The sequence below is a fragment of the Eschrichtius robustus genome, chromosome X (assembly GCF_028021215.1).
Source record: "Eschrichtius robustus isolate mEscRob2 chromosome X, mEscRob2.pri, whole genome shotgun sequence".
Classification (NCBI taxonomy): domain Eukaryota; kingdom Metazoa; phylum Chordata; class Mammalia; order Artiodactyla; family Eschrichtiidae; genus Eschrichtius; species Eschrichtius robustus.
Window position 1 is genome coordinate 82,041,306 of NC_090845.1, and position 8,328 is coordinate 82,049,633.

Sequence of the window (8,328 nt, forward strand, 5' to 3'; positions counted from 1 at the left end):
AAGAAAACAAAAGCAAAAATAAACAAATGTGACTTAATTAAACTTAAAAGCTTTTGCACAGCAAAGGAAACCATTGACAAAACGAAAAGACAACCTACTGAATGGGAGAAAATATTTGCAAATGATATGACCAATAAGGGGTTAAAATCCAAAATACATCAACAACTCATACAACTCAATATCAAAAAAACAAACAAACAAAAACACCAAACAACCCAATTGAATAATGGGCAGAAGTCCTGAATAGACATTTTCCAAAAAAGACATACAGATGGCTAACAGGCACATGAAAAGATGTTCCACATCACTAATCATCAGGGAAATGCAAATCAAAACCACTATGAGATGTCACCTCATATCTCTTAAAATGGCTATTGTCATAAAGACCACAAATAACAAATGTTGGTGAGGATGGAGAGAAAAGAGAACTTTTGTATATTGTAGAAATGTAAGCTGGTGCAACCACTGTGGAAAACAGCATGGAGGTTCCACCAAAAACTAAAAATAGAACTACCATATGATCCAGCAGTAACACTCCTGGGTGTGTATCCAAAGAAAAGGAAAACTCTGATTTGAAAAGATACATGCACCCCAAAGTTCATAGTAGCATTATTTACAGTGCCAAGACATGGAAGCAATCTAAGTGTCCATCAGCAGTTGAACGGACAAAGAACACTTGGCATATATATAAAATGGAATACTACTCAGCCATAAAAAGAAAGAAATTTTGCCGTTTGCAACAACATGGATGAACTTGGAGGGTATTATACTTAGTGAAATAATTCAGAGACAGAAAGACAAATACTGTATGTTTTCACTTATGTGTGGAATCTAAGAAATAAAATAAGCTAGTGAATATAACAAAAAAGAAACAGACTCACATAGAAAGCAAAGTAGTGATTACCAGTGGGGAGATGGAAGAGGGAAGGCACAAGATAAGGGTATGGGATTAAGAGGTATTACTAATATGTATAAAATTAATAAGCTACAAATATATATTATACTGCACAGGGAATATTTTATAACTATAAATGGAGTATAATCTTTAAAAATTGTCAATCGTTATGTTGTATACCTAAAAATTATATAATATTGTAAATCAAGTATATCTCAATTAAAAAACAAACAAAAAATTACAATGTAATATGTACTCACCACCTACTAGAATGACTATTAAAAAATAACCAAAGTAATAAGAATTGGCAAGAATGTGGAGATATTGGAATCTTTGTACATTGTTAGTGGGAATGCAAAATGGTGCAACCTCTGTGGAAAACTGTTTGAGTGTCCCTTAAAAGTTCAACATAGAATTATCATAAAGGCGTCAAACAAATACTTGTGCACAAGTGGTCAGAGAAATATTATTCACAATAGTCAATAGATGGAAACCACCCAAGTGTCCATCAACAGATGAATGGATAAAAAAATGATATATTTATACAATGGAATATTATTCAGCCATTAAAAATGAAGTTCGGATACATGAAACAATATGGATCAAGCTTGAAAACATATGAAGTAAAATAAGCCAGACACAGAGGGACAAAAATAAAACATCTAGAAAAGAAAAATTCATAGAGACAGAAAATAGATTAGAGATTACCTAAATTGGTGAGAGAGCAAATGGGGGGTTATTGCTTAATTGGTATGGAGCTTTTCTTTGGTGTGATGAAAAAAGTTGGGGAAATAGTGGTGATAGTTGCACAACATTGTGAATGTACATAGTAACATTTTAAAAGACTTAAAATGGGAGACAGCTAGCTGGGAGGGAGTCCAGGAAAAAGTCTGGAACTGCCTAAGAGGCAGGATACTATTGTTTCGGGGTGTGGGAGGAGGGGGGAATCAGAGCACTGACTACATGAGCTCCAGAGATGGGCGCAAGCCACGGCTATCAGCGTGGACACCAGAGACAGGCGTGAAACGCTAAGGCTGCTGCTGCAGTCACAAAAAGTCTGTGTGCAAGCACAGGTCATTCTCCACACCTCCCCTCCCAGGAGACTGTGCAGCCTGCCATTTCCAGGGTCCCATGAAACAGGGACAACTTCCCTGGGAGAACACACGGCATGCCTCAGGCTGTTGCAATGTCACACCGGCCTCTGCTGCTGCAGGCTCACCCCACATATCGTACCCCTCCTTCCCCCTGGCCTGAGTGAGCCAGAGCCCCCTAATCAACTGCTCCTTTAACCCCATCCTATCTGGGTGGGGAACATATGCCCCCAGGTGACCTACACGTGGAAGCAGGGCCAAATCCAAAGCTGAACCCCAGTAGCTGTGTGAACAAAGAAGAGAAAGGGAAATTTCTCCATGCAGTCTCAGGAGCAGCAGATTAAATCGCCACAATCAACTTGATGTACCCAGCATCTGTGAAATACCCGAATAGACGACGAATCATCCTAAAATTGAGGTGGTGGAATTTGAGAGCAACTGTAGACTTCGGGTTTACTTTTTACATCTAATATGTTTCTCGTTTTATGTTTATCTTAGTTTAGTATTTAGAGCTTATTATCATTGGTAGATTTGTTTATCGATTTGGTTGCTCTCTTCCTTTTTTATTTTATATATATATATATATATATTTTTTCCCTTTTCTCTTTTTGTGAATGTTTATGTGATGCTTTGTGTGATTTTGCCTGTATAGCTTTGCTTTTGCCATTTGTCCTAGGGTTCTGATGGTCTGGTTTTTTGTTTTGTTTTGTTTTGTTTTAGTATAGTTTTTGGGGCTTGTTATCATTGGTGGATTATTATTATTATTATTATTATTTGGTTTGGTTGCTCTCTTCTTTCTCTCTTTTTTCTTAAAACTTTTTTATTTTTCATTTTTAATATTTTTTTTCTATTTTAATAACACTTTTATTTATTTCTTTCTTCTTCCTTTCTTTTTTCTTTATTTCTCTCTCTCTCTCTCTCTCTTTCTTTCTTTCTTTCTTTCTTTCTTTCTTTCTTTCTTTCTTTCTTTCTTTCTTTCTTTCTTCCTTCTTCCTTTTTTCTCACTTTTCTTCTGAGTCATGTGGCTGACAGGGCTTTGGTGCTCTGGCTGGCTTTCAGGCCTGAGCCTCTGAGGTGGGAGAGCTGAGTTCAGGACATTGGTCCACCAGAGAGGTCCCAGCCCCATGTAATATGAAAAGGTGAAAGCTCTCCCAGAGATCTCCATCTCAACGCTAAGACCCAGTGCCACTCTACGACCAGCAAGCTGCAGTGCTGGACACCCTATGCCTAACAACTAGCAAGACAGGAACAAAATCCTAAAATCATAATAAGGTCACAGACACCTCAAAACACACCACCGGACAAGGTCCTGCCCATCAGAAACACAAGATCCAGCCTCATCCACCAGAACACAGGCACCACTCCCCTCCACCAGGAAGCTTATGAAACCCCCTGAACCAACCTTAGCCACTGGGGGCAGACACCAAAAACAATGGGAAATACGAACCTGCAGCATGCGAGAAGGAGACCCCAAATACAGTAAGTTAAGCAAAATGAGAAGACAGAGAAATAAACAGCAGATGAGGAGAAAGGTAAAAACTCACATGAAAAAATAAATGAAGAGGAAATAGGCAGTCTACCTGAAAAAGAATTCAGAGACATGATAGTAGAGATGATCCAAAATCTTGGAAAGAGAATGGAGAAAATACAAGAAACGTTTATCAAGGACCTGGAAGAACTAAAGAGCACACAAACAGTGATGAACAACAAAATAAATGAAATTACAAATTCTCTAGAAGGAATCAATAGCAGAATAACTGAGGAAGAAGAACGGATAAGTGACTAGGAGGAAAAAATAGTGGAAATAACTACTGCAGAGCAGAATAAAGGAAAAAGAATGAAAAGAATTGAGGACAGACTCAGAGATGTCTGGGACAACCTTAAATGTACCAACATTCGAATTATAGGGGTCCCAGAAGAAGAAGAGGGGAAAAAAAGTGACTGAGAAAATATTTGAAGAGATTATAGTTGAAAACGTCCTTAATATGGGAAAGAAAATAATCAATCAAGTAAAGGAAGCACAGAGAGTTCCATACAGGATAAATCCAGAGAAACACGCCAAGACACGTATTAATCAAACTATCAAAAATGAAATACAGGGATCGCTCTCGCCCACCGCCCGAACCTATCTTCAGATGAAATGGCCACTGCTTGATGTCCAGGCGGGGACCCTCCAGAGCAGACAAGCCCTCAAGGATGCCCGTTCTCCATCACCGGCACACATTGTTTCGAACAAAGTGCCGGTTGTGCAACACCCCCACCATGTACACCCTCTCACGCCTCCTATCACATACAGCAATGAACACTTCACACCGGGAAACCCACCTCCACACTTACCAGCTGACGTAGACCCCAAAACAGGCAAGGTCAGCCAGTGTACCCCATCACGACAGGAGGATTCCGTCACCCCTACCCCACAGCTCTGACTGTCAACGCTTCCATGTCCAGGTTCCCTCCCCATATGGTCCCACCACATCATACTCTACACACGACTGGCATTCCCCACCCGGCCATGGTCACGCCGACAGTCAAACAGGAATCTTCCCAGAGTGACGTCAGCTCACTCCACAGTGCAAAGCATCAGGACTCCAAAAAGGAAGAAGAAAAGAAGAAGCCCCACATAAAGAAACCTCTTAACGCATTCATGTTGTATATGAAGGAAATGAGAGCGAAGGTTGTAGCCGAGTGCACACTGAAAGAAAGTGCAGCCATCAACCAGATCCTGAGCCAAAGGTGGCACGCACTGTCCAGAGAAGAGCAAGCGAAATACTACGAGCTGGCCCGGAAGGAGCAACAGCTTCACATGCAGCTGTACCCCGGCTGGTCTGCACGGGATAACTATGGGAAGAAGAAGAAGAGGAAAAGGGACAAGCAGCCCAGGGAGACCAATGAACACAGCGAATGTTTCCTAAATCCTTGCCTTTCACTTCCTCCGATTACAGACCTGAGCACTCCTAAGAAATGCCGAGCGCGCTTTGGCCTTGATCAACAGAATAACTGGTGCGGCCCTTGCAGGAGAAAAAAAAAGTGCGTTCGCTACATACAAGGTGAAGGCAGCTGCCTCAGTCCACCCTCTTCAGATGGAAGCTTACTAGACTCGCCTCCTTCCTCCCCGAAACTGCTAGGCTCCCCTCCCCAAGACGCCAAGTCACAGACTGAGCAGACCCAGCCTCTCTCGCTGTCCCTGAAGCCCGACCCCCTGGCCCACCTGCCCATGATGCCTCCGCCGCCCGCCCTCCTGCTTGCCGAGGCCACCCACGGCAAGGCCCCTGCCCTCTGTGCCAACGGGGCCCTGGACCTGCCTCCCGCCATCCCTCCCTCATCTCTGGCGCAGCCGTCGACATCTTCCTTACATTCCCACGGCTCTCTGGCTGGGACGCAGCTGCAGCCGCTCTCCCTCGTCACCAAGTCTTTAGAATAGCTTTACCCTCCTCAGCTCCGGTTGCTCTTTTGTGGAGTGTTGCGTTCTGCTTTTCTTTATTTCCCGCACCCCCTTCTACCAGGTTTTTGTTTTGTCCTCTTTTCCGTTTGTGCCACGTGGCTACATTAGTTAATGTTTATCGAGTTCATTGGTCAATATTTGACCCATTCTTATTTCAATTTCTCCTTTTAAATATGTAGATGAGAGAAGAACCTCATGATTCTACCAAAATTTTTATCAACAGCTGTTTAAAGTCTTTGTAGCGTTTAAAATATATATATATACATAACTGTCATGTAGTTCAGATAGCTTAGTTTTAAAAGACTGATTAAAAAACAAAAAGGAAAAAAAAGAAGCAATTTTGAAGCAGCCCTCCAAAAGGAGTTGGTTCTGTATTATTTGTATTAAATACGAACTTGCGAACCAATCATTTTACATCTGGTTTTTAAACCATAAGGGCACAATGAATGCAGTGCCATTTACTTTTTTTTTTTCTCCTGTGTGAAACAACTTTTATTGTGATGTTACTTGTTATTGTTTAAATGTACAGAAACAAAGGGTTAAAATGTGTTAATATACCTTGTTCCATGGTGTTGTTCTTTTGGGGGGAGGGGGATGCTATTCAACAATTAATGGAATCACAACGCTGTTGGACCAGTAGTATTTATTGCTTTAGAGGTTGCTTGTCAAATCTGTACGTTGTCCCTTTTAAAATATGTTTTCCTTTTTCTTGAAACTGTATAAAGTTTTTTTCACCTTAGCATAAGCATCTTATATATAACAACTCATTTGTACAAGGTTTTTAAGTTTATATATAAAATGTGTATATATATATTTTTTGTTTCCCTTTTGGACTTTTTTTTTTTTTTGCCGTATGAAACCCAGATGCTGCCAAATGGACATTAATAGTTGCATTAAAGGATCAGTAGCATTAACAAAAGTTGCTTTAAAAGCCATTATGTAAAACAAGACTTGAAAATTAGTGAGGGAATTTTAGCGACGCTGTACGAGCAGCAGTGGAAATTGTCCTGTTTCCCCTGTGAACTCGCAGGCGAGCGCCCTGCACCCTGAGGACATGGACTGACCGTGTGCAAAACTTTATGTGCCAAAATTCTCAGTGACTTTAGCTTTCTCTCTCTTTTTGATGCTGTAATTTTTGTTCATCATGTTTTGCTGTGATGTTACATAGGTAGATTTGTACGTAGTTTCAATGTCACCTATAACAAGATGTGTTTGGTAGCAGATTGTCCAGAAAGCATTTTAAATGAAGAGGTATAAACCCTTAAGGGCCAAAAATTCTGTATATTAGATTACTCTTAAAGGAAAAACCAGCTGCCGCTTTTATGTGCACGTACAACCTACAACCAAGATTACTCTACCCAGCAACGATCTCATTCAGATTCGATGGAGAAATTAAAACATTTACAGACAAGCAAAAGCTAAGAGAATTCACCACCACCAAACCAGCACTGAAACAAATGCTAAAGGAACTTCTCTAGGTAGGAAATGCAAGAGAAGGAAAACACCTACAATAACAAACCCAAAACAATTAAGAAAGTGGTAATAGGAACATACATATTAATAACTACCTTAAATGTAAATGGAATAATTGCTCCAAACAAAAGACATAGACTGGCTGAATGGATACGAAAACAAGACCCGCATATATGGTGTCTAGAAGAGACCCACTTCAGACCTAGGGACACATACAGAATGAAAGTGAGGGGATGGAAAAAGATATTCCATGCAAATGGAAATCAAAAGAAAGATAAAGTAGCAATTCTCATATCACACAAAATAAAATTTAAATAAAGCCTATTACAAGAGACAAAGAAGGACACTGCCTAATGATCAAGGAATCAACCCAGGAAGAAGATATAAAAATTGTAAATATTTATGCCCCCAACATGGGAGTACCTCAATACATAAGGCAAATGCTGACAGCCATCAAAGGGGAAATTGACAGCAAAACAAGCATAGTAGGGGACTTTAACACCCCACTTTCACCAATGGACAGATCATCCAAAATGAAAATAAATAAGGAAACACAAGCTTTAAATGATACATTAAACAAGATGGACTTAATTGATAGTTATAGGTCATACCATCCAAAAACAACAGATTACACTTTTTTCTCAAGTGCTCATGGAGCATTCTCCAAGGTAGATAATATCTTTGGTCACAAATCAAGCCTCGGTAAATTTAAGAGAATTGAAATCATATCAAGTATTGTTTCTGACCACAGCACTATGAGACTAGATGTCAATTACAGGAAAAAATTTATAAAAAATACAAACACATGGGGGCTAAAAAATATACTACTAAATAACCAAGAGATCACTGAATAAATCAAAGATAAAATCAAAAAATGTCTAGAAATGAATGACAACACAACAACCAAAACCTATGGGATGCAGCAAAAGCAATACGAAGAGAGAAGTTTAGAGCCATAAAATCCTACCACAAGAAAGAAGAAATGTCTCAAGTAAACAAGCTAAACTTACAACTAAAGGAATTAGAGAAAGAAGAACAAAAAAACCCCAAAGTTAGCAGAAGGAAAGAAATCATAAAGATCAGATCAGAAATAAATGAAAAAGAAATGAAGGAAAGGATAACAAAGATCAATACAACTAAAAGCCGTTTTTTAGAGAAGATAAACAAAATTGATAAACAATTTGCCAGATTTATCAAGAAAAAAAGGGAGAAAACTCAAATCAATAGAGTTAGAAATGAAAATGGAGAAGTAACAACTGACACTGCAGAAATACAAAGGATCATGAGAGATTACTACAAGCAACTATATGCCAATAAAATGGACAGCCTGGAAGAAATGGACAAATTCTTAGAAAAGCACAGGCTTCTGAGACTGAACCAGGAAGAAACAGAAAATATAAACAGACCTATCCAAGCACTGAAATTGA

General features: G+C 39.5%; 1 pseudogene; it reads left to right on the forward strand.

The window, feature by feature from the left end:
• The first annotated feature begins 4,091 nt into the window (after window positions 1-4,091).
• Window positions 4,092-5,468, forward strand: LOC137756637 (transcription factor 7-like 2 pseudogene; annotated as a pseudogene).
• Window positions 5,469-8,328: the final 2,860 nt, after the last annotated feature.